Below are 27,965 nucleotides of genomic sequence, written 5' to 3' on the forward strand. Positions count from 1 at the left end.
TTACACAAAAGTGGAGTGTTCATCGATCCAGGAAATTAAAGACCCATCAGCCTAACTAGTCTAATCTGTAAGGCCATGCAATGGATTATCATGGACTTCATTAATAGGGATATTTACAAACTTCAAATAGTCGACCCAGTGAAATCTGGTTGACTTTCCTGAGAGCCACCAAAGGCATGGATGAGGGAAAGATGGTTCCACCTTGACTTGGCCAAAGCCTTACACACTATTCCCCACTTGGGCATTGTATAAACTCTGTCAACTAGGCATCAATCCATATGTTACCAGATGGGTAGCAGACTGGCTCACTGATAGAATCCACCTAATCCTAATAGGGGTAGCCAACTCAAGCAGTACACCCATAATGAGTGGCATACCCCAGGGACTGGTCTTCATGCCTCTGGTATATGAGATATACTTCCCTGGCAGGCCAAGAACACTCGCCTATGGCTGACCAAGTTGGTAGATGACTGCAAGCTGGGAACAGTCAATTCCCAAAGTGATGTGGGCATCCTACAACAGGGTCTCACCAAAACAAATGACTACTGTCAGAAACATGGCCTCAAGCTGAATGCCTGCATATGCATCATCATCCCCTTCAAGGAGACTGACATCCCCACATATTATCACATTAACAACAATGTCCTACATAAACAATCAGTAGTAAGGCATTTGGCCACCCAGGTTGATAGCAACCTGAATTCTAACCACCATGTTGCTTCCGTTGTACAGAAAGCTTCATAGATGGTCCAACTCAAAAGTATGGGTGTCTCAGCCAGGGACAAAAATGTCATAATATCCATCTATTCTAACTTTATAATGCAAATTATTTTGCCCAATGCCCCCTTCAGCATGTACCTCACAAAGTGCATGCAGCAGCTGGGGAGACCACAGAGGTTCCTCACTGGGAGAATCCAGGACCTCAAACACCTACCCTACACAGATAGGCTAAAAGCACTTTCCCTCTACTCACTTCCATACAGACTTGTCAGAGGTGACCTCTATCTGGCATACAAAGCAATTCAGACCCTGCCTTGATGTGACTGTTGCACATGTGGAAGTCAAGGCCCAGTCGATCAACCTGTAGGTGCAGCATCAACCTGGTCTGTGATATCACTATGGCTTGTTGGTGTGACAGATACATATCCCACAGACTCCCTCATCTGTGGAATACACTCTCTGTTCACATCAAGCCGAGTGCCTCAATACCTCTTGTGAAGTGCTCCCTATATAAGTGCATGGGAAACAGAAAATACAGTTCTGTGATTCCACCTGTGTCCCTGCTCGACAGGGGTTCTGGGTGCTGACATGTGTTAACATGGGCTACACTGTCATCTGCAAGGGTTATAGGGGCTTCAGGGCCAATAGCCTACTATCCTCATATCAACCTACCAACCTATAAACAAATGTCTGTCAGTGGTTCACCATATTACTCTATACTGCTCTGCTACTGACATACCAGGAAATCACAGTGCTATTAGGAATATACCACACATATTATGGACATCTCTGCTCAGTATACTGCACTCTGTACTCACACCAGGATATGGCTTTTCAGTTAAGAAGAATACCATAGAAGAAGGATATCCCCAGCCAGTATATCACTGAGGTGCTGGACTGTTTACACAGCTTCATCAGCCAATTGGTTGTAGCCACACCTCTCAACTGGCTGGATTGGGTGAGAATGTCAATAGTTTGGCTTATAAGTTTGGTCTGTGCATCATACATCTTGTATTTCTCAGGTGTATTGTATTTCTCACTGTGATGATCTGAGGATTTCTGTCAGTAAGTAATGACACAATACATTTCAGTGTCTGACATCATATATGTCAGCAAAATGTCTGCTAAAACAAACCATGTTACTCTACCTACTTTCTATGTTTGTAAGAGCAATATTTACAGTATCTCCCTATGTTTGGGCCATTGTCCCCCCCCATTATGGCAGGCTATTTCCAGATTTCTTGCACTAACAGGTTGAGAGGTATGGCTGTGGCACACAAAACCCCTGGCCAGAGTATATCTATCTCTGGAATGGAGTTCCACTCTTACTATAGAAGGTCATACTGGGCATGCTCCTTCACTTTGAGAATTACAGCCCATGTCTAAAGCCACATCAGACTATATAACTATATTGTGCATATATGTCTTTGCATACAGACAGCTATGTACACCTTAACTGTCTCCACCCACACCCATCACACAGGATTACCCTCAGCTATCTGTTGGTGGCCCATATGTAATATATCTGCATCTGTTGCGTGTGATACACAGACATATATATGGACAACATATAACAATATTTCAAGCATACACATAGACATGGGGAAGAGATAGACAGATGATAGAGAGAGAGAGAGAGAGACAGACAGACAGAGGGTGAGTCATAGACAGGGATACTCTGCAAGGCATAGAGTGATGTCCTGCTGAGGACAATTGCATAGCAGTTGTAACCAGTTGCATTTGCCAGCATGAAGGTGAGCTCTGTTGTGTAATGCTAGTGAGGTAGGGGTTGTAAATATTACATCACCTGCCTTTGTGTGTCTGTGTATGTGTGTGTGTGTGTGTGTGTGTGTGTGTGTGTGTGTGTGTGTGTGTGTGTGTGTGTGTGCGCGTGTGTGTGTGTGTGTGTGTGTGTGTGTGTGTGTGTGTGTGTGTGTGTGTGTGTGTGTGTGTGTGTGTGTAGGTTAAAATATTATGAGGCCTTTCCCACCCAGTACACTTCCCATTGCCCTACTTTACAAGATCTGCTGATGTCATTCACCTTAGAAGTACCTTTGGACACTTGTCAGCCCTATAAGCTCTGTGGCACATGCAATAAGTGTGTAACATTGTAGTGCAAATAAGTAGATAGGCATGCAATAACTGTGTAACACTGTAGTACAAATAACTTGATAGGTAAGGGTTCTAATCTCAGTCCTGGCACATGTGTGTATTTGTGTTTGTAGGTGAAAGTATTTTGAGGCCTTTCCCACCCAGTACACTTCCCATTGCCCTACTTTACAAGACTTGCTGATGTCATTCACCTTAGATGTACCTTTAGATAGTCTTCAGCCCTATAAGCTCTGTGGTGCGTGCAATAACTGCATAACACTGTACTTCAAATGACTAGATAGGTAGGGTTCTAATCTCAGTACTGACAACTATGATACTGTGTGTGTGTGGGTGAGAACCATGTCCTCTGTGTGTGCTGGTTATACCATTTTGAGGCATGTTACACCCAGTACACTTCCCATTGCCCTACTTTACAAGGGCTGCTGAAGTCATTCACCTTAGATTACCTTTGGATACTTATCGGCCCTATAAGCATTGTGGTGTGTGTGATAAATAGGCAGCCCAATAGTACATACATGTAGATAGATAAGTGTTTGAATCTCAGTACAGCCAACTGTACTACTGTGTGTGTTTGTGTGTGAAGCATTTCCCCTGTGTGTGTTGGTTATACTATTTTAAGGCCTGTTGACCCCCTCCCCATGGCATTTCTTTAAAGAGCTAGTTGATGGCATCTGCATTACTTTAAAGAGCTAGTTGATGGCATCTGCATTACAAGCACAGTCACACACTTTGAAACACAAAGGCACTGTGGCACATGCAATAGTCATATCAGTCTGTATTGTACATAACTAGAGAGGTATGTCATATAATAGGAAAAGTGTCAACTCTGTGTACATGTGTGTTTCAATGCATGTCCCCTTGCAGCTGTGTGTCTGTGTTTCAGATGGCTATACCATGATAAGGGCCTATGAACCCCCCATTGACAATCCTAACAGCCCCTGCAATTGCCACCCACTTGAATAGTAGTGGCAGACACTGCAACTCTATGGTGTTTGTGTTATGTATTCCGTAGTATCATTTGCACAACTAGGCAGGTTCAGGTTTAGCTATCAGTAAGGGCAAGTCATGAGTGTGTGTGTGTGTGTGTGTGTGTGTGTGTGTGTGTGTGTGTGTGTGTGTGTGTGTGTGTGTGTGTCTGTATGTACATCCCCTTGCAGCAGTCTGCCTGTGTTATGGCCTGGCCACCAGCATACCTCTCAACCCCACACAAAAAGTCATCTGGTTAGATCCATATGGAAAAATGGGGCAAACACCAAACATTGAGCACAACCTTCACATATTGCTGTGACATGCATAGAAAGTAGATACCAGAACAGGTTGTGCATGTGAACACACTTTCCAAAGTGTATGTGTCATTACATGGCAATAGCTATCATCAATCTGCAATCTTAGTCTGTCATGATTTTCCCACAGTTCGCCCGGAAACCACATTTTATGACAGATGGAAAGAAAATATGTGTCAAACATCAGGACAATCTGTAGACATATGCAGAGGTCACAGGTATGGCCACCATCTGTACCACCCTGCAGATTGCAGTCCATGTTTGGCAAGGTGTGACCGGTGACAACAACTGAAACAGTACAGAGGTCCCAAGAGTGTAGGACAACAAAAATGTCATACGGTTCTCTACTGATGGCATAGAGCAGTTATTGCACAGCAGTAGCATCTCAATGTTATGACAGATGCTGTAAGATAAGGTAATTTCACACAAGGAAGGTGTCATAGTATAAAACCAGAGGAAGTCCTGTGTGTTGCACTTGCCATGGCCATGGTATGTCTTGCCAACTGTCATGTTACTACAGGTCATGTCCTACACTCCACATTTGATAATGTTGCAAATCCATTCATTGTCACTTATGTGTGTGTGCAATATGTATACATATGAAGGCCCTGTGACTACCTGGTGCCCCCAATAATCCACAAGTATATAGGCATGAATGCTAATTGGCTCCACCCACATGTGTAGGTACAGCCTAAGGCTATGTGAACTGTAAGTATTTTGCACTTCGTCATTGAACCACAAACTGCTGTTAACACACTGTGATGAGCCATACAGTGGCTATGGAATTATCTCAAGGTCCCAGCCTCAAGCTGTATGCAGACAACAGTGTCAGCATGCCATACAGCAAGTACATGTCCCCACCATGTCCCACATCAGTGCCAACCCCATAAACACACAGACTGCGATGACAGGCCTGGGTACCCAGGATGGCAACATAGTTGCATTCAGGCACCGAGTATTGACAGTCATCAGAAATTGCTTGTATGTGGTTCACCACAAAGCTGAAGGGACCACATCCAGCCAAAAGGTGGACATTACCTCTGAATAGTCCTCAGTCAGTAAAACAATGCATTAGCAGCATGGCCAGTCTGCTATGTACCTATGCAGACATCTGCTGAATCTGTAAAGTGTATGTTAACTCCCACAAAGGTCAGCCATGTCCCTCAACACACACACACATGTGGCATTGGTACAGGATAATATGTGCATTTATGAACATGTACAGTACAAGCTGTGATACTATCCAAATCACTGACATTCACAATAGGTGTGCACTTGTGTGCATTACAAAACTCCACCCACAAATGCAGTTTGACCTGACATATGCATCCAGGTATGCAAAGGCTGCCGCTATGAATGCTACAGTATTGAGGTGATGACCACTGGGGCCTTACATATAAACTCCTTGGCTGTTGACTCTCTGCCACTAACCTCCACAACAAATGTGGGGATGTGTGCCTGAGAGGTGGTGGCTCCACCAAAGTTGGCAAGGAACTCCTCTGTTGTTGTCAGTGCTGCTTCTGTAGCAGGCCCTCCACCAGTGCCAACATGGTCCCTGGGCACAGTTGAAGCCATTTGCAGTGCATTGTGTATTAAGTCTGTGGCATGGTGTCGGACCTGTTTATAGCCCCTGCTGTGGTGTCCAATGTTGTTGATGGTCCTCACCAGTTCTGCCCATGGGGCATTTCTTGCTACATGTGCTGCTGGCTTCTCCCCAACAATAGTCTGTGATGATGTCTCAGGGAATCCAAGATCGTCACAGTCTCAGACTCCATGTATGGTGGGTGACATCTGCAATTCATCTTACCTGGAAAACATGAACAGGGGAACACATCACAGGACTGCATACATTGGCTACCATCACGTACCAGGCAACCTGAAAAACATGAACAGGGGAACACATCACAGGACCGCCTACATTGGTTACCATCCCACCAGGCAACAATATTACCATCATGGAAAACCTACTTGAATGGATATCCAATTCCTTACTCCATGAAAACATCCTACTAGGGGACCTCAACATAGATTGGCTCAACTGCTCCAAACAAAACCCACTCTCCCACATTAACCTACATGGATTAACCCAAATTATCACATCCTCCACTAGAATTGACAAAAGAACCAAACATCAATCCATACTGGACTGGATACTTGTATCCCATCCCTCCCTCATATCCCTTGCTGGATGTCTGCCTGACACCCTCAGTGATCACCATCGAACATTTCTGCTAAGATTTAAAACACCCCTAATAACCCAGGTAACAGTATAGGAAATTACAAATAAAAGCAATTTAACCTTAACAAATTTAACAGGGAGCTGAATAGGTGTAACGGGACCCCCTTGAAAAAGTTATCACTTGGTAAAGCAGTCCAATACTTTAATACGACCTTCATAAATACACTTAACCACCATGCCCTCCCCCCAGATCTACCAGAATTAAAACTAAATATGCCCCCGGCTAACTAAAAATACAAAAGCATTCCTCAAAAATAGAAACAAAGCCTGGATGCAATTTCTTCAGAGTAAAACCCAAACAGACAAACAAAACAACCTTGAACTACAAAACAAGGCCAAAAAACACATTAAAAAAGACAAAATCTCCTACTACCAAAACATTCAAAATAAACATGCTAATAACCCTCAAAAATTCTGGGCCACAATCAACTCTCTCTTACTACCAGGGAAAACGTCCACCCCCTCACCAAAAACAGAAAATAACCATGACAATATCCCCACAGTATTCAACAAGTTTTTTACAGAAACTATCCAAGCCCTTGCAAATAACCAAACTTGCCCTACTAACACTACTCCGACAAAAACATCTCCTCCACCTGAAATGAAAGACAATAGCACCTACTTTAACTTTCATTCAGTATCAATCAAGAACATTCAAAAACTTCTCCAAAAACTCAAACTAACCACACAAGCCACCGACAACCTACCAACTGAATATCTACAACTAGCCACAGAAGTTATAGCCTACCCTGTCACTATCATAATTAACAGATCTGTCTCAGAATGTACAGTACCCCATTTATGGAAAATAGCCTATATAATACCACTGCACAAAGGGGGTAACTCTTTTGAACTCAATAACTATCGGCCTATAGCTATACTATCCCCCTTATCAAAAATCCTTGAGAGGGTAATCCACACACAATTGATGCAATATCTGCTAGATAATAAACTACTATCTATACAGCAACATGGCTTTAGACCCTTCCATAGTACTACCATTGCCCTTACCTCATTCACTAGCACCATAAATAACCACAGAAATAATGGACTAATCGTATCTGCTACATTCTTAGATTTATCCAAAGCTTTTGATATGGTCAACCATAAGAAACTCCTTCACTCACTCTCCACCTTAAACCTAAGTTCTTCTTCTATCTCTTGGTTTAAGAGCTATCTATCTGGTAGGCAGCAAGCAGTAAAGTGGCAAAACCAAATATCCTCCTTGCTGCCTGTTTCCCTAGGGGTCCCTCAAGGCTCCATCTCAGGTCCTATACTATTCACACTATACACCAACCAACTCCCATCCAACACACCCAAAGCCTCTATAGTGCAATATGCAGATGGCACCACTATTATATATGCAGCCCCCACACTCGATCACCTCCTCTCGCAAACACAAGAATGCTTCTCTCTAGCTGAAACTTGGTTCACCAACCAACAGCTCATTCTTAACCAATCCAAAACTAAATTACTCCTCTTTACCTCCCACAGATCCTTTCCCCTCACTGACAGCTTTACTATCACCTCCAACAACAATACCAGTATTATGTCTACCAATCACACCAAGCTGCTAGGCATTGAAATAGACAATCACCTTAGATTTGCTCTACACATTGCCCAAACTATAAAGAAAGTTCACAAAAAACTTGGACTACTCTATCGAAACAAACAATATCTTTCAAACCATTCAAAAATAACAATAGCAGGGACATACCTACTATCTACATTACTCTATGCCTCCCCTGTGCTCACTAACCTTCGCAAAACTGATCTAAACAAACTTGAATCATGCTACAATAAGATAGCAAGATTTGCTACAGGCTCATCCTATAGAACCCATCACTGTGAGTGTCTCATCAAACTGAACCTACTAATACTTCAAAGCAACCTGCTCTCACTAGCACACAAAATATTACACCACTCACACAAAATTCCAGCTCTTCAACATCTAATTCACCCTCACACCCCTACTAGAACCTTAAGATCTAGCACCCAAAATCACCTACAGGTCACCAAAGTTAACAATGAGGCAGGAAAATATGTCTACAGCCACTGTATCTCTAAACTCTGAAACTCCCTTCCTGCCCACTTAACATCCAACAACTTCATCACTCAATTTAAGAAACTCCTTAAAACTCACTTCACAAACAACAGGCTATGCTCCTGTCTCACCCCTGGATAATACTCTAGTATATAGCTAATCTCTCTGCACCACACTAAAACATGTTACCTTCTCAGTCTACCCGTAGTCCTAATATTACTACAGGATAGGAAATGTTTTTCATGCATGTTTAGATAGCATTACTAAATGCTCATCCTTCTTGTGTAGTAGCTACTGTAATGAATTCTATGTATTGCTCCTCATAATTATGAATGTGTTTCCACCATCTTACATGTTGCTCTCATAATTACTCAGAGTGTTTACAATATGTGTCACTTAGTTTCACAATGTTAGTCTGCCTGTAATGAATGTCACAAGTAATGGCTTTTAAGGTTAAAAATGTATGTAATTGGAGGTTTTCACCCCAGGCCTCCGCTGAAAATAGGCCTGTATCCAGTCGGACTCTCCTGGTTAACAAATGTAAAATAAATAAATAAAATGTACAGACCAGACACATCCACATTTGCTAGCACTATCCACTTCTAACACCCACATTATGCCCCTGCCATCTATAAGTACAGTATGTGTGTGAGTATTGTGAACATACCAGCAATACAGCATGCGTTGCCCCCTTATCCTGATATGTCATGTTACCCCCACTGAGGACCATTAGTGTGCATAATCCCACTATTCATCATTGACATCACACAGCACATATAGCAGCTGGGTACATCACGGAGGTTCCCCACCAGGGAATACCAGACCATCAAACATCTACCGTACACCTATAGACTATAAGGCCAACACTCTACCCAGTGTCATACATACTCCTCAGGAGTGACCTCGCTGTGGCATGTGAGGAAATCATGGTCTCCACATTGCTGGGAGTGCTGGCTGCATGATGGCTGCATGAGTGCAGGTCATGCTCCGCTGTGTTAACAAACACGCGCACACACACACACACACACACACACACACACACACACACACACACACACACACACACACACACACACACACACACACACACACACACACACACACACACACACACACACACACACACACAAAACCTGGTAAGTGACCTGGACTGGCCTTCTTGGCAGCTCACATGTGTGTCACACACAGTCACACTGCAGTGGAATGGGCACCATGTCCACATCAGGCAGGGTAGCTACCAACACCTTTTCAGGTGTGACCTGGTGAAATGGATGGTTAACAGCACATACACACTTGGGATACCACCTGTGCCCCTGTTGGATGGGGAGGACATCAGCTGCTGCCTTACATACACATGGGCTGAGTTGTGGCCTATGCATATGGCTGTTCATGACACATAGCCTAGTAACCTCAGATGGTAGCAGGACTACCAGAAATGGCCTGATTGCTGTGACAGACTGTGTTGTTATGTGTCCACACACATATCACTGCCATCGACTGCTGGGTGCTCTCTATGGGCAACATTACAGTACCAGGTCATCCAGCCTACATTTGCCAAATAGGTGAGTGGTACTACAGGTGTATGTGAACATTTCAGGAACATCTGAGGTACACAATAACAGAGAGTACATATGTGTTGTAGGGTGACCTCCTCACAGGTGTCTGACATCTGCAGTACCAGCCGTCATTATTTTATGATTGCAGTCCTTCGTGATTTGCCACTAATTTACCAGAAAAAAAAACGTTTTTGGAAAACATGGCCAAAATTGTGAGGCAAATATCAGGACATTCTGCAAAACCCTGTACAGTTCAGAGGTATGCTGCAAACATAGCCATCAGGGATGGCTGTAGATGCTGGACAGCAGACTAACATGCAACATGACAGTCCCGGAAGTGTTGTTGAGAGCTACTGTTTAAATTCCTGTTTCCCATGACTGCAGACCCCATTTGCCCATTATATTCTTAATTGTTTGACATACCTGGTATAGTGCTGTACCCCTTTTTCAGAATAACTCCACAAAAGGTGTTGTGAATAGTCACAGTCTGTCTTCTTGACGAACGTATCAGACCTGTTTAGCATAGGCATCAGCTTGCCTTTTGTAGGTAATGCTTATGAAGAGGTGATGGCCTGTGCACCAATCTGTTGCTCCCATTTGTTAATTGCATCCAGAACAGCTAGGTTGCCTTCCTATTAGCAAATGTCATTGCAACACAGTGCTATAATTAAGGCCTTCATGTGGGCCTTTCCCATTTTCCTGGCCTGTGAGGAGGACATTATGGAGGTGTTGGAGCTACAGCATCACAGAGAGTAGGTGGAAATACTGTCCACTGTTTGGATTGATGTGTTGTGTCCACAGTTTTGCATGCTATGTCTGCATACCTCTCAACCTCTTAGCACAGGAAATGTGGATGCAGCATGACAAAATGTGTGGACAAAGGGTCACAAATAGGGAGAGATTTTAAATATTGGTGTCATAACCTTAGAGAATTGCTAGAGTAACAGGGTTTGTTTTTGACATTCAGTTTCTGAGGGATTTGAAGTCTGACACTCAAATGTATATTATTATTTAGTGACTTCCATCCTGATATCATCCCAGTGATTTAGCAGAATACCACAAATGTTATAAGGAACAGGTCATAAATACGAGCCATAACCCTGGACACTCTGTGGAAATCTGTACAGTCACATGTGACACTTTGCAGCATTTATTGGTCTGCATACTGGTTCTGTGTCTTTGTCACAGGCCCAAATGCACAGTGATTTTGGCCACTATATGCCAGAGTACTGTGTGACTGGCTATCAGGATGTGTTCCTATAACTCAGTTGCTGTACTGAAGAGATCAGTTGGCCTACTGGTATGTTGAAAACCTCCTCCTGCATGAACGGCTGGTGCACGGCTCAAAGGCTGGTATGTTGACCTGACTGCAGTTCAAATAGTTCTGTCTTTCTATTTTGGAAATTATGTTTTTTGCCCTAAAGTTATATCCCTGTACGGCCTGATAACTTTACAAATGCATCAGCATACCAAAAACTGTACATATTTCCACAGAATGTCCAGAGTTTGGTCTGTTCCTCAGAATATGTGTTGTTTTCTGGCAAATAACTGGGATAATCTGAGGTCTGATGACACTAAATAATGGCAGAGATTTGAGTTACAGACTTTGGATCTTTCAGAAAATGTATGTATGTTAAAACAAACCAGGTTACTCTAGAAACTTTCTTATATGTATAACTGCACTTTGTAAAATATGTGCCTATTGTTGGAACTGTGTCCCCCATTTTGTCAGTGTTCATCCAGTTTCTTGCACTAAGAGGTTGAGAGGTATGTGCATCAATAATTTCCCAGAACTGATTTGGTGTAGTGATACATTGCTCTGACTCTAGTGTAGATGGTCCTGGATTCAAGAGTTGGCAGTGATATATTTTTTCCCTACTGCTAAATGACTGTAATCCATGATATATTTGAAACAGCATCACAAATTTCTACAGCTCATATGGCGTAGTGGTACATTTTTCTGACCCTAGTGCACATGGTCCTGGATTCAAGACTTAGTAGTAATATGTTTTTTTCCCTAATGTTAAATTACTGTAATGCATGATATGTTTGAAAAAGCATCACAAACTTCTACAGCCCATATGGTGTAGTGGTACATTGGTCTGACCCAAGTGCGCAAGGTCCTGGGTTCAAGACTTGGTAATAATATGTTTTTTCCCTAATGTTAAATGACCATAATGCATGACATGTTTGAAAAAGCATTACAAATTTCCACAGCTCATATGCCATAGTAGTACATCACTCTGACTGTAGTGCACAGGGTCCTGGGTTCAGTACCTGCCAAGGCTGGTTATTCTGTTGCTGGGCAAAACAGGGGTGATTGAGATAACTGATTAAAGAAGTTTTAATCTGGTTTGTGTGGATTTGCGTGATGCTAAGTGATGCCAACAGGCACTTAGTCCTTTTTGGCTTCACATAGCACTGCTTATTCTTGCTTAAAACCTCGCTAATGTCAAAAAAAGAAAAGAAAAAAGGGAGATAGAAAAGTGGTGAAATGGGGCAAGCAGTGGGAAAAGCAATGTGAAAGGCAGCTAAGTATGTGCAGGATGGGTGTAGAAAAGGACCATAGCTGTCCATTTCTTCTGCAGCAACAGCTGTGAATGATGTGGACAATTTGGAATTTAGAGCCTCACACCACAAAGGGAGGGGTGTGGGCGACATACATTGGTTGAGTAGTTCAGAGGTAAATTGATTGATGCCAGTGTACTTGGGGGCAAAATGGAGAGCTATGTATGGGATGCGGTTTCGGGGGTCAGATCCCCCCTTTTTTAAGGTGAGAGTGGGATGTTGGGAAATGGTTGTAGGTACACTTGGGGAGGTAAGTTGGGTAAGTGAGGTTGCTTTTTTTACAGAAAGACAAGACAGACAAGACAGCAGACAGGGACAGTGTATGACACATGAGGGGTAAACACCTTAGACAGGGAGGGTGGTTAGGAATTGGGGGCCCATGTGCCCCAGATGGAAACAGTGAGACTGAGGTCTCCACCCATGGGCAGTCACCACTGCCCCTTCATGGCCCCAAAGGTGGCTGTGCTGGGTGCTGGACAACAGGGGCAGCCTGCCCCTCAAGGTGTGCCAGTCTGCCCTTGATCTGGCTCAGATGTCCATCCAAGTCTGTCTGGATGACCCTTTGCACCATACCTCATAAATTTTTGTGGGTGACAGATTCTTCTCCATGCCCAGGTGGGCGGGCCCCATCCCCTGAGGTGGTTCTACCCAAGGGTGGTGCAGGTCCAGTGGAGGAGGCAGTTCTGGGTTGGGTCCCAGATGTGCAGGGGTCCGGTGCTGTGGCCAGGTGAGGCAGGACAGGCAGATCTGCTAGGGTCTGCCTTTCCAAACTTGCTATGGTGTTGAGGTTTTTCAAAATGTATTGGTTAGTCATGAACAAAATATTTCAAAATTTGTCATAACAGCATGTGTGGATGTTCCAATTAACACAGAACAATAGAAGTGAAACAATTGCATAGCAATACATGCATAAATGAAATAACAGTCGGCATTGTAACAGCCTGCCAGTTACCTTTATGGCAACAGGTCACCAACAATGGTATCTGAACAAGGTATGTTAATATGCAACCAATTAAATATATGAACAATAATAGAACACAAGTCCCAACATTAGGTTTGGGGAACAACATACCTGTAGTATATCAATAATAATTATTGATGCAGATAAGGGCTATAGGGAGAAAAAAAAGTCCATTAACAATTTTATAGGCTTCTATTTTTCACAACAGTACTGCTCAATACTCCACAGGTCTGCCCTCACTTTACATCTACCTATGGCCCATAGCTTCTGTAGCACATACATAACTGTTAAACTGTCAACCTAGAATGGTATGGGGGTACACTGTGACAACTCTGGGTACATGACTAGAGGGGACTTGTATATGTCAAGGCTACATATATGATGAAGACGGTGTACCCTGCACTGATGTTGTGTGAGTGTGCTACTGGCATACTTCACCTGGATTCATATCTGTGTCCAAGGTTATTGGCAGCAGTGACCACTATCCGTGACAGCATGACACTTGAGAGACATGTATCAGGAAGAGTGCATGGTGTATGTAACTATCCTGCTGTCATTTGCAGGCATGAGGTTGAGCAGTGGAACAGTTGTACATGGTTTATTAGTATACCCTTCATACGGCTACTAAAAACATTTCTTTACCTGTAAGACCTGCAAGGAACATATCTGTTAACACTACCTGACTGCTTCTAAAAATATTCAAGATTACTTGAATGTAAATATTCACACATCTTAGTACAACTCCCTGGATTTGATACAGTGGTCTGGGTGTGCAAAAATGAATGACAAAGCTATTCCTCATCATACTGAGCTACTGTGGAACTGCTGTCTCTTGCTTGACTGATTTCGACCTAATACTCTCTTGGGTAGACAGTTTGACCATGTAATCTAAGTGTGGTGTCACCAAAGACTGTGGTGACAGTTGAACATACATGCCTGAGATTCATGCATGACAGATAGTGTACTGTGTGTTAATCCTTTGAAATAATAAGATCTGGAATGCAAAGGTTAACACAAGGCAATGCTGCAGGGGACACACTATAATACATTACACATTACTATTCAAGGTTAAGATCTTAGTGCAGGACATATTTAATATTTTATTTATATCTTGTTTTACAGCACCACAATCTACAGTTTTGCATAACAGCTACTTATCAGAACAACCTCAGTTAATGCATGCTGTCAAAGCCATATTTGCTATGAAGCACCTGTAGACATTCTATTTCTTCAGCAACATACCAGATTAAACACAACAGTTTGTGGTATAAATCTTTATTTGAGTAACATAACACAGTGTTATATTACAGTTGAGATTATACATTCAGCAGTACTGCATATGCTGTAGATCAATATTGGTCTGACAAACTTTATTTATTCAGTACACTCAGAACACACTATACCTACTGGCAGTAAACAATGTACTCCTTCTTATTTATTGTACTATATACTGCAAGATAGATCTATACTCACCAGACTCTTGGTGCAGCCTCACCAGTCTCTCCGCATGGGCTTCCACATTGCTAGCTCTCTCCTCTGCAGCTGTAGAGGAAAAAACAACCATTATGCATACCTGTCTATCACATACTCAGGCTAGAATTTGGTACAGCTATGGGTGAAATACTTACAAACTGGTTTCATTTAATATTGCTGAAATGCTGAAATATCGAATGTCAGCATTTCAGCAGTATAAAGTCAAAACCATTAAAACACAGACACCTCACAACCACGAAATCACAACATCAAACACACAGCATACAGCACACAACACACAAACCATAACACCCACACCACAAAACACTGAAAAACAACACAACACCCCACAGACACACATCTACACTACACATATGCAGAGGATGCAGGCCCCCTGCACCCCCCACACCCCCTACTTATATATACTAACTCTGAGATCGCACAAGCAGTGAAAAAGAAAAAAAATCACAAAGCTAACACACATTCATACCCCCACCTTCCTACCCTGACCCACTCATACAAGTTACAAAAACACACGCACTCACTCACCTTACACTGCAGACACCATCCCTGCCGAACACGTCTGTACAATAATGAAAATGCATAAGCGCAAATTCGACATAGTCCTATTCGCGATTATGCACTTTTGTTATTTAGAGGTTTCAGCTTCATGGACATGAATTGCTAAAATTTGATATTTCAGTAATTCGCATTTATGAAGTGAAACCTTACTAACTACTGGGACATTCCCATCTCGAGCATCTTGGATCCATTGGGCCAAGAACACCCCCTTTTTCTGTAGGTCGGCATAGTGATGTCATACCTGCTCACCAGTTCAAGGGATTCCAGTGGCACTGGTAAGGTCACGTGCCAGATGGTCCCTTGCCTTACATTTGTAATGGGAGCCCTGGTACTGACCCTGCAGCAGTCTGTCATCATGGTGTTGCACAAGGAGCCCAGCCATGACCCTGGACTCCAAAATGCCCTAGCACTGTGCCCAAAAGTGTGCTCCCTCTCCAACTCCAGACATAGCTCCAGCAGTGATCAAACTACAGCAGTTTCTGGCTGTATTCCCACATGTGCAGTTTAAATAAGGCCATAGTCCTGCCCTTTGCCATCATTGGACTATTTCTGAAAATGCTGAGCACAACTCAGCAGTGTGCAAACACGCTAAGCTGAGTTGAGCAATGTTTAAGGGGGCAAATGCTGAACAGTGCTTAGCAGTGTGCAAATCTGCTTAGCTGGGCTGAATGCTGCTTAGAATTATACTTCTTAGTAATGCTCAAACTGGGGTCAGCCACAGTGGTGCAGCAGTTAACGTTGTCACCTCACAGCAAGAGGTTCTCCAGTTCGATCCTCAGCTGGGGTGCCTTCTGTGCGGAGTCTGCATGTCCTCCCTGTGGTTGCATGGGTTTCCTCCGGATGCTCCGGTTTCCTCCCACATCACAAAGTCATGCTGTAGGTGGATTGGACACTCTAAATTGGCCCTAGGTATGAGTGCATGCATGTGTGTGTACCTTCCGTGAAAGGTTGGGCGCCGGGCTGGCAACATGACACTGTAAAACTCTACTGCCAATCATGAGCGGACAGGTGATCTGCTGTGGCGACCCCTAACCAGGAAAAGCCGAAAGAAGAAGAAGAAGTAATGCTCAAACCGGCTAAGCAGAGTGGAGCACTGCTAAACAATGCTTAGTTTTCATTTAAAGGAAATGAATGAATTGGACATTAATTACTCCTTACTGGCATATTATTAAGTGTATATATTTTGCTTTACATGATGTCCCCTATGTGCTTTGATTACATTACTTTGGGTTATGACTGTACTGTCTGGAACACTTGTGTTTACATGAGGGATTTCACATCATATATCCACTGACACTGAACTTTTGGATAAGCTACACTACCCTGGTTAACAAGTATCAATTACTACATCATTAAATAAATAATAAATTATTTTACAATGCTTTCCGCTTTAAAAGCTGAATAGCCTGTCTTGGTATTCAAACCATGAACTACTGCACGCAAAGCCAAAACTGCAACCATTAAGCTTGATCAGCATTCAAATTTGCAGCTATACATTTCTATATAGCTCTTCACAGACGTTTAAGCACTGCTGAGCAACGAGAAGTGGTGCACCAACCTGCTCAGCTACATTTAACCTTCACATATAAAGGGAAAAAAATATAATACAACCATTTTAAATAGATTTCTGGATTATCCTCACTTTACAAGGTTTTGCGCCATTGCCCGTGTGCTGAGATTTAAATGGGAAAAAAGTTAAATTCATTACATTTACATACATTTACAGTACATAATACTTATTTCTATATTAAAAGTAACTCAGCAAACATAACTAGCATTGGTCATCATCATCATCTTTTTTCGGCTGTTCCCATTAGGGGTCACCACAGCGGATAATCTCTTTCCATTTCTTCCTGTCCTTTGCATCTTGTTCTATCACACCAACCACCTGCATGTCCTCTCTCACCACATCCATAAACCTTATCTTAGGCCTTCCTCTTTTCCTGTTACCTGGTAGCTTCATCCTTAGCATCTTTTTCCCAATATACTCAGCATCCCTCCTCAGCACATGTCCAAACCAACATAATCTTGCCTCTCTGGCTTTGTCTACAAACCTTCCAACCTGGGCTGACCCTCTAATATACTTATTTCTAATCCTGTCCACCCTCGTCATATCCAGTGCAAATCTTAACATCTTTAACTCTGCCACATCCAACTCTAACTCCTACCTTTTTGTCAGTGACACTGTCTCCAACCCATATAACATAGCTGGTCTCCTTACCCTCTTGTAGACCTTCCCTTTCACTCTTACTGGTACTCGTCTGTCATAAATCACTCCTGACACTCTTCTCCACCCACTCCATTCTGTCTGTACTCTCTTCTTCACCTCTCTTCCACACTCACCATTACTCTGAACTATCAATCCCAAGTATTTAAATGCACCCACCTTCGCCACCTCTACTCCTTGCATTCTCACCATTCCTCTATCCTTCCTTTCATTCACACACATATATTCTGTCTTAGTCCTGCTGACCTTCATTCCTCTTCTCTCTAGAGCATATCTCCACCTCTCCAGGGTCTCCTCCACCTGTTCCCTATTCTCACTACAGATCACAATGTCATCTACAAACATCATAGTCCACGGGGACTCCTGTCTGATCTCATCTGTCAACCTGTTCATCACCATTGCAAATAAGAAAGGGCTCAGAGCTGATCCTTGATGTAATCCCACCTCCACCTTAAACGCATCCATCACTCCCACCGCAGACCTCACTGCTGCCACACTAACCTCGTACATATCCTGTACCACTCTTACATACTTCTCTGACACTCCCGACTTCCTCATAGAATACCACAACTCCTCTCTAGGCACCCTGTCATATGCTTTCTCTAAGTCTACAAAAATGCAGTGTAACTCCTTCTGACCTTCTCTGTACTTCTCCATCAACACTCTCAGAGCAAACATTGCATAATTCAATTAATGGTTTACCAATGCTAGCTTCCATCTACATACACTTCACTGCTTACAAGGAAACTTGTTCTGTGCAAGCAGTTAAAAACCCATTCATGTCAGCACATGAACTAGCTGCTCACACTGTGTAGAGTGCACAAAGCCCATTAATAATGCAGGAATCATGCACTCTATGCAGTCCTGCAGGAAAAGACTCCATGTAGGCTCTACGTGGAGCCTAAATGGTCTTTCATGAATACCGGCTGACATCTTAGTATTCTGACTCAGAGATAATAACATAAATAATGTAACCATTCCTCAGTTATTATTACAGGAGTGAATTTCACAATGAATTCACACCTCTACCTCATTATTATATTCCCTTGTAGTTTATGCAGATTTTCACTAAACTACAGTCCGATACAATAATACTTGAAACTGAAACTAGTACCATTTGGTAACAATTCACATATGTTAACATAATCAGTGAATCAGAACTACAATGAAACATAGTGCCATTCATAAAGGCACTGTTGCATTAATAAAGCATAGCATATTTTAAGATATCATACCTTACTGTCGCTGCTCACTTACACGCTTTAAATTTTAAGCAATTACTGCTACTGCTAACCTTTAAAATTATCTTGGCATTTTTTATGAGAATACCATTTTGTTTTTTTTTCCCCCCAGAAGAATGCTGTGAGTCAATCATACCCCTTAATCTCTTAGAGGAAGAAATCTGGACCAAGCCATAAATAATGGGAGACAACTGCCAAAAATAGGAACACTTTTTAAATATTGCTCTTACAGACTTAGAAAGTAATAACACATTTTGTATTAGCATAAATATTTTGAAGACTATGAAGTCTGAAACTGAAATGTCTGCATTATTTTCTGACTTCAACCCTCAATGACTTACCAATTATTTGCCAGAAAACCACAATTTTATGAGAAACAGATCAAAAAATATGAGGCAATAATCTGGACACTCTGTGAAAATCTGTACAGTTGAGAGGCATCCAATCAACAATTCAGGGGACATGTCTGATGCTTTATAAAACTGGCAGACCTGTGGGCATTATTCAAAAATAACTGCAGACATACTTTCATCTTACCTTGTTTCTACTTAAACAAGAATGTTCCTATAGCTAATACGAATAAAACTGTGGTCATGATATCTGATACACAGCTCAGAATGAAAGATACTACTAGAGTTCAAATTCAATACACGTAGAACTTTCCCTGCTCCGAAATCTATGAATACATTTGTTTTTCCATTTGTCAATTAACTGGGTAAATGGACTGGACAAAGACTCTTTAGAGCCATAGACTATGCTATGGGTATAGGAAAACAGAAAACATTGCAAGAGTAAAATATATGAAATATAATATTTCAAAAATATAAAAATTAAATTAAATCGAGAATAGAATGAATCTCTTAAAAGACAAACTGAGCCAGAGGCATATAAATGCAATTGGTAAGGAATACACAGGCCAGCAATGTAAATAATAAAAAAGATGGATAAAAACTGTAATATCTATGAAAGTCACCCAATAACTAGAACTATTAAATATTCTGTAGGCAGTCTTACTAATATTTTTATAATGGACTGTGCATTGGTGGTAACTTTTGAAAATATTTTATTGGTATTTACATTTGTAATGGCCTGCCAGAACCTTTTTGGTTCCCTGAGTACATTAGTTTGGAAAGAGTGTAGGTAGGTTATTTTAGCTTTATTGGCATTTATTCCAGTGCCATTTCTTAGCCTTAGTAAATATTTGGTTATTAATGTCCCTTTTCCATTCTAGCCATACTTTGTCTATGGCTTTAATTTGTGTTTTTAGATCATTTGTTAATCATGTTTTTTATTTTTTTTTACTGGAGACTCACTGTTTATTGTACAGGGGACAGATTAGTATATTATAGAAGGTTAAGAGTGTTGCTGTTGGTTCTTCACAATTATATGCCTGCTCCATGTTAATGAACAGTAACTATTTTTTCCATAGGGATTCAATGGCTTCAGTAATGGCATGGGTTAGTATTAGTCTGGGATGTAGTTTTCACATTATAAATTTCCATATAGTAAGAATTAGACAATGGTCATTCATTGTAGGTGGGAAAACTTGGAGGGCTGATAATTTATCAGACATATTTGTGATAACTGCTTAAAGGACTGCAATTTTATTTGTCAAAGTACTGGGTCTGGTGACTTTTCTCCCAGTATGAGTGAAGCTGTTTCCTGATGCCTATGTAGCTGCTGTGTAACCTGGCTTTTCCAATCAATGTTTATGTCTCTGATTGCTATCAATTTACAATGCCTAGTTTTGGATAGTTTAGTGTGCAGTGTCTCTTGTACTAGGTTAGGGGAAAGTGTATGGTGAGGTATAAATACACAGTTTTGTACTGGTGTGAAATCTCCCGTCTCTTATTATTCAGTTGGGATTATCACACATGACATTACTACTGCCAAATAGTCTGAGGTTGAAGTTGGCTTCTTTATAAAATAATATTATCCTACCACACTCAGCTCTCTTATCTGACCAATTATCTGTGAAGATGTGACACTTTTAAGGAATACATAGAGATATGCAATTGTTTTTAAACACAGTTCAGTTAAATGTACTGCAGTGGGGAAATAGGTCAACAGACACATTTTCACTTGTGCCCATTTATTATTTATCCCTGTTATGTTCATATATATTAACATCAGTCATTTTCTTTTTATTTTTGTCCTATAATCATTTGTAGGGTGAGTGAAATTTGAGTTATTGTTCAGAGTGTGTGGAGTAGAGAATGGACCTGTATGAATCCTGCTTGACATATCAGTAGAACTGTGCAGATGTGAATAATGTTGTGTGTACACTTTAAAGAACAACACTGGGATTCTATTACTAAATGCTCAACTTCTCTGTCTTTTTTCTCCCTATTTACTGTCCCTGTTATGAATAAACAACAATACAGCATTTACAATATTTTAAATTGACTGTCTCTCTCCACTAGAACAGTACCTTACTGTATTGTGGTGGTTTCACTTTCAAAAAAATTTTGTCCCACCCTGGGAAAGCTTGCTGAAGTCTCCAATTCACTAATGTCATCAAGGCCACTGAATATAGGTAGCTTTCTGCCATTTCCCTCCCAGACAGACATCACCACTACCGTTCTAAAAAAAAACACACATGCTGTGATGTCACAGCTCCCTGGTCCTTCCCCTACCCATACAGAAAGTAAAGGATTGAACAAGGAAATAGTAAATGAGTCAAATCTCCTGCTGTGAGCTGTCAATCACAGCAGGTAACAGCTCAAATTACCCTTAGCACTTTGACACCTAGGGAAGTTAGGTGTGAAGAGGGATGGGGGATGAGTCAAAGTAGTACAATTCAGGCTTTACAAAAGACTGTAGTTTAGCCATTCTAAAAAGAAGCAGCAGTAAAAAGCACTTTGAAAGTCTGTTCTGTGGCATTTGTACTGTTTGTGTTTTAAGTAGTCATTGAACTAACTGACTGAAAGACAGCAGTGTATGCATGTAAAATCATTGCAGTGACAGGAGTTTTAGGAAAGAAAGAGGCCTGCATGATGTATTTTTTACAGACAAGCACTGCATTGCAGATTACCTAGAGGCAGACTAAACAATTAGAATTACTTCAAGATGCCAGACCCCATCTGGTCAGACTCAGAAATTATGTATAAAAATATTAAAAAACCTGTAAATAGTCACAGAGTGGTGTTAAAATATAGGAAACTCCAAACCATGATGAAATAAACATGTTTTTTTGAGTTTGTGGGTAAGGTTCTCCTTTAACATTTAAAATTCGCATTGTTTTGACTATCACTTTATAATTATTATTAACATTTGTTTACCAGGAAAGTTCGACTGGGACAGAGACCATTTTAAGCATAGGCCCAGGGAGAAACACTCCAGACACATGTCTTTGGAAAGTGGGAGGAAACCAGAGCACCCAGAGGAAACCCATGTGAATGCAGGGAGGGCATGCAGACATCACACAGAAGGCATCCCAGCTGAGAATCAAACCAGAGAACCTCTTGCTGTTAGGTGACAATGCTAACCACTGTACTATAATTGCAATATAGTTCTAACTGTTGATGGGTGAGCTCCCCAACTATGTGAATATTAGCATAACTGTTAAGGTGTGTCTTAATAGCACAATTTTGTTGTATTGTTTGTTTCAGGTTCAAGGAATGCATAAACCTTAGGGCCATATCATTCAGATAGATACTAGTGCAAAACGATGCATCTTATACATATTGCTAGTGAATGGTAAGTAGAATGGATGAAACTGCTGCATCAGAGAAAAGTAATAGGGAATAGGGAATGGAATTTGTAGAATATAAAACTATAGAAAAGGAGGGGAAGGGAATTAGTGATAGTAGTTTTGGTAGCTCACTTAATTAGTGCTGGTAGCATACTCATGTAAAAGTATATGTGATTGGTTGTGAGAATAGTTATCACTTGGCTGAACGAGATGGAGCATGGCTTGAAGCTGTTGAGGAAACTATATGTTTAGTTGTGAGAACAGTTAGCAGTTGAATGAATCAGAGGTGGTGTAATTTAAAGCAATAAAGAAAATGATGTGGTGGTGGGTAGAAATGGAGTTAGGGTAGATATCTGAATCCCAATTAATCACACTGAGGCCATGAGGAGAGGGCATATCCCACCCTTGCATTCCAGATGGAAGTCAGTAGGGCTACAATGCATTTCACACACCACAGGAAGTACTTTAATTATATGCACCATACTCTTGTAATTTTTATATTATCTATTTTAACACAGCATGGGTGAGTTGATTAATTCTAAATACAGGCTTTAACAGATTAACAGTCAATATACAAAAAATGCACTACTTAACTTATCTTTCAATGAAAAATATACAGTTAAAACTTTTTTCTTACCAATGCAATGTGTGTGTGTGTGTGTGTGTGTGTGTGTGTGTGTGTGTGTGTGTGTGTGTGTGTGTGTGTGTGTGTGTGTGTGTGTGCGTGTGTGTGTGCACGTGTGTGTGATTGTGTTCTAGTGGGGAGGGGGTGGTTAAAAGAATACTTAGCTTTCATGTTGAGACTGAAAACCAACATATTTTGAGTGGTTTGAAATACCTCCACAGTCTATCCTTCCCCTGAGATCTAACTGCTCTACAGAAAAAAAAAATCTGTGCTGCCTGAAGGTCAGTACAGGAAGAGGACTGAGCCCCTAGTGCTGTAGTCTATAATGTAGTTCAGCTATAGTACGAATGACCACTCTCCAAGTTATTAAAGTGGTTAAAGTGAAACTTATTGTATGTTTTAATGTTTTACTTTTACACACAAGTTATTTTATACCAAATCATTTCTTATCATGCACAGTCTGTGCTATAGCTCTGTAAAAGACCTTTTAATATTTAGATAAGACTACACAAGCAGCAGTCTCAGTAACCTGTTTAATTACTGGTGAGGGGGATGAGTCTGCAGAGCTTTGTAAGATACAACGCCCCTAAACCCAACAAATCATAGGGAGCTGAACCACAATAAAATAGCTTTTCCTTACTGTAAGCAGCTGCTGACAAAGAAAATCTTAATGTCCTCCCAGAGGAGTCAGATGTGCTGTCACTTCTAAGTTGTACTGCAGCTATACGTGGTAAAGGGAGTGTCTGTGTGCCCCAAGCACAAGTTGCTCAAGGGTGTAGTCAGCACAACAGATGAGCCACAAATCAGGTATAAGCACAGTAACAGCATTCAGTTAAGCACACAGCTGCCTTAGTTATTGAAAGTGAAAGGTCTTTATTTGTACTCAACTTCAGGTTAAAGGGGGTTTCCAATTTAGGGTTTGCCCAGGATGCCAAATGACCTAAACAAGCTCTGCCTACAGACACCTAAGCCACTATGAGCGCAAGCGCGCGCACAGACACACACACACACACACACACACACACACACACACACACACACACACACACACACACACACACACATGCATAAAAACTTATTGCACACGCTTATTTATTTATTTTGTTTGTTATTCAGATGAGTGAATTGGTTACAAAACCCTTTTTAGCCACAACCCAGGACAAGTGGCATTAACAAAGAAAAAAAGTAAATAAAGGCATGTCATATTCACAAGTAATATACAATAAGTTTAGACAAACGCATAAGGTATGTAGTGACATCATAATTATAGTACATAGATACAAAATACATTTGTATAAAAGGCAAGTAACCTACCCACAGCAATACCCTAACACAGACATGAAGTCCCTGAGAATTTCAGACCACACACTACTCAAAACACTGAAAACTGTGATAATATGGATCATGCAGAACAGCAACACAGGACAGATGGGCTTTCTTACACAGCTGCTGTGGTCTCTGGCTCTGTGGAGTAAGAGGCTAGAGCTCAGCAAAATATATAGCATTTAAATAATATACACGAAGATAAAAAAAAGTCATATTTACTCTATAACCAGTAGAGTCAATTGAAACCAGAAAAATCACTTGTGCAACTCCCATATACAACAAAATACCATATATACAAGCAGACATTGCTCTACTCTTCCCAGACATATTAGTCACTAGAGAAAGGTACCCAATACCACATATAAAAAATAAAGAAATTTTCTCTCCTGGCTAAAACTTCCTAAGAATGGATAAAAAAAAACATAAAGGCTGGACAAGTAGCCATTTTATATAGAAATATCATTCAAATGACTCCCCATCCCAACTCCTTTCTACAATTTAACAATGTAGAAATATTCATTTCTCAGTTAAAGCTAAACAGAAAAAAGAGCATTTACATAATAGCCTTATACATGCCCTTGTCAACAATATTAACACTGCTGAAGAAATCCACTGCTCGATATCCATCAATATAAGCCACAAAACAATCATACTAAGAAATAAATTGCTCAGCTCATCAGTACTCCATCGAGGCTTAACAAAACTTCCAGTAGAGAATCTGTATTGCACTGGATTCTTACCTCATCTCCAAATAAAACAGACACCATCAGTGACCTCTTCCTACATTTGCAAAACAATACCCACAGACAGCCACAATATAAGCAGGCATGCCACCTCAGCAAATTCCAAGAACAAACTTTTGTTTCCAACATTTAGCTACGTAATTGGGATATTCTAAAAAAAATTGCCTGTAAAAGAAACAGTCTCGGAATTTAACAAAATATTTCTAAAGAAAACTAAATGTATTGGCACACATCAGAATAAAAGGGATAAAATCTAACTCAGCACCTTGGTTAACAAATAAAAAAAAAAAAAACATCAGGCACAAAGCTTGGAAACAATGGCTGTAAAACAAATCTGTAAACAATCATCAAAACTCCAGACATCTTAGAAACCATATCAAATCCCGTTTTAAAACAGACAAAAAAAAAAACTCAATACTAACCTCCAGGAAAACAACATAACCCAGAGCTCTTCTGGGCATCGCTGAAAACTCTTCTCCACCCTGGTCAAGTTGATCAAAAATAAAATAAAACACACCAACACTATTAACTAATAATAACACTAGTGACACTGGCATCCAGTTTAACACCCACTTCACCCAAACAGTTTTATCTCGTGCACTCTACTCCCCTACCACCTACTCAGCTCAATGACCTCATAACATCCTTCATCTTAAACCCTGTCCTTACTTCAGCAATCGAAAAACATTTCCATAATCTAAAACCCACAAGTCTAGCTGCAGATAACCTTCCAGACGAATACATGAAAATCACAGCAGACCCACTGGCCTATCCAGTCTCCATATTTATTAACCATTTTATTACAGAGAGCTATGTCCCATTATGCACCTTCTCAAAGGTGGACATTCAGTAGTAGTATCTATCTAGATATTTATTGTAACATTGTCTTCCTTATCAAAAATCTTAAAGAAATCTATTTGTACACAGCTCATCAAGCACCTCACTGCGAACAGCCTCCTCTTGCAGACACAACATGGCTTTTGTCCAAGTCATAGCACTACAATTTACCTTCTACATTCCACCTACATTCCACCAGCATAATCAATCATCATAGAAATACAGGTTATTTATTTTATCCATCTTCCTTGACATATCCAAAGCATTTGACACTGACCCTCATCTCAAACTACTAAATGAATGCTCCTCAGCTCTCCTCGCTAGGCCTCTACACTATCCTGGTTTAATAGGCACCTTAGCAACAGACAGCAGTCTGTAAAATAGTGACACACTTTCTCAACTTTTCTTCCAGTTCCTCTTGGAGTCCCCCAAGGCTTGATATTGCCCCTTCAATTTAATATATTTATAAAATGGTTCCATTCCTCTACTATCCTCTGTTTTGTAACAAGCCTTACAAAGCTCCAATCACCTAAGCATCCTTATCTTCTGTTAAATCCTGGCTAATCACTACAATCCTGCTGTTAAACCTCAAGAAGAGCAAAGTAATGTTTTATACACCCAAACAATTCTCTACCCTGAAACACTCTTAATATTGCATCAGCCAATAGCACTATCATAGAAAAGATAACCCACACCACACAAAACTACTAGATGTAACTATACAAAAGTTTGAAATTTGATCATCACATACAGCAAGTCATCAAAAAGTCCAACAAAAAATGGCACTTCTCTACCAGTCAAACCCGCACATATATGAAGCTACAAGGAAAACCATTGCCCAGACTTACTTTCTTCCCATACTCCTATATGCAACAGACATATCTAAAAACTTGCAAACCACATATCAAACAAATTAAAGACATGCTCCACCAAAGTAGTTAAATTTTCTACAAACCTTTTATATGAGTCACCACTGTCTCATATTCAAACAACTACAGTGGTTAGAACTACCACAACACCTAATTTACATACAACTAGTCACAGCCTCTTATTTTACCTATAACTTCAATAATTTTCCCACCTTAAAAAATCTTTCAGCAGTATTCACTGAGTAGTTATCCTCCAGAAAAATAATCTTCTCGACACCAAAAACTTAAACAATGCTGCAGTAAATGCTCTCTATTCCAGTTATGTCACCAAACGTTGCAACAAGTTAATTTCCACTAAAGCACATAGATGTTTTACTTCCAAATTAGAACCATCAGTGCCATCACCCATGTTAACTTCACTAGAGCCACACAAGCTGCCTGTTTTAAAAGGCTTCAAACCCAAATTAAAACAACACCTGACTAACTCTTGATTGTTTTCATCTTTATCATCAGGATAACGTGGAACATTCAAGCCACTACTATGTCTATAAGATATTTGACTTATAGAGACCTTAAGGACAAACTAAACACTGCTCACAGAACTGTACTATCTCATCTCCATTTCTCCACTAATTTCTCCCTCTTACCTCTAAATTTCCTAAGTTCTTATTTTTTCATCTCTTCCTACTACGCCTTCCCACTTTTGTATTTCCTCATATTTCCCCCGACTCTACCTCCTTTTCTTCCAACTGTAAAATCAAGTTAAACTATTTTAAAATAAATGAATATCAATGTTAAAGATTTTTATTTAGTGCACGGAGCATGCTGATTATGTTCCGATATCTGGAAAAAGAAAAATCAGTTC

Source organism: Protopterus annectens, chromosome 11.part0, assembly GCF_019279795.1.
Source record: "Protopterus annectens isolate FY-2018-M chromosome 11.part0, PAN1.0, whole genome shotgun sequence".
Taxonomy (NCBI): Eukaryota; Metazoa; Chordata; order Ceratodontiformes; family Protopteridae; genus Protopterus; species Protopterus annectens.